Source organism: Chiloscyllium plagiosum, unplaced genomic scaffold (genome assembly GCF_037043375.1).
Source record: "Chiloscyllium plagiosum isolate Xiang-an unplaced genomic scaffold, Cpla_swu_hap1 HiC_scaffold_39, whole genome shotgun sequence".
Lineage (NCBI taxonomy): Eukaryota > Metazoa > Chordata > Chondrichthyes > Orectolobiformes > Hemiscylliidae > Chiloscyllium > Chiloscyllium plagiosum.
In genome coordinates this window covers 65008426-65009213 of record NW_028270177.1, presented here as the reverse complement: position 1 = coordinate 65009213, position 788 = coordinate 65008426, and positions in this window count along the sequence as shown.

Sequence of the window (788 nt, the reverse complement as noted above, 5' to 3'; positions counted from 1 at the left end):
TACAGCAGCCTTTTGAGCCGCGGACATGGCTCGAAGAAATTTAGGCAATGCTGACGCTACGGGGTCCAGTTCAGCTGAAAAATATGCGACCGGCCTCAATTTTCCCCTATCATCCTGCAACAGCACAAACGTCACGCAGCCACTCTTCTCATCTACTGTTTTTACAAAAAGCTTGTTTGGGTTCGGAATTCCCAATGTAGGTGTAGTTTGGAGCGCCTTTTTTAATTCAACGCAGGCACTCCTGGCCTCTGGGGTCCACTGCAACGGACTCTGTTTCTGCAAACCTTTGCCATGGGCTATGTCACTGAGGGGCGCCTCAAGGGTTCTGAATTTTGGGATAAACATTCTACAGTAGGAGCACATGCCCAAAATGATAGTAAATATTTCTTCGTGTGAGGTTTTGGTATTTGCTGGATTGTTTGAACTCTGTTTTGACCAATGGTCTTCTCTTGTTCAGATAGTAAGTGACCTAAGAACTTTACCTGTTGTACCACAAATTATAGCTTTGTGAGAGTGGTTTTGTGCCCTTCCCTCGCTAGATGGCAGAGCAACGCAAGGGAATCCTTCTCACATTGTTCCTTTGTTGGTGCCGCTCACAAACAATCATCTACATACTGCAGAAGCGCGGACACTGGAATAAGAACAAGAGTTTCCAGACTCCTGAGTAGAGCCTCGTTATATATGGTGGGGGACTCACATTAACCCTGAGAAAGTCGGGTGAAGGTATACGATTTCCCTTTGAATGAAAAAGCGAACCAGATTTAACTGTCTGGATACATTGGTGCACG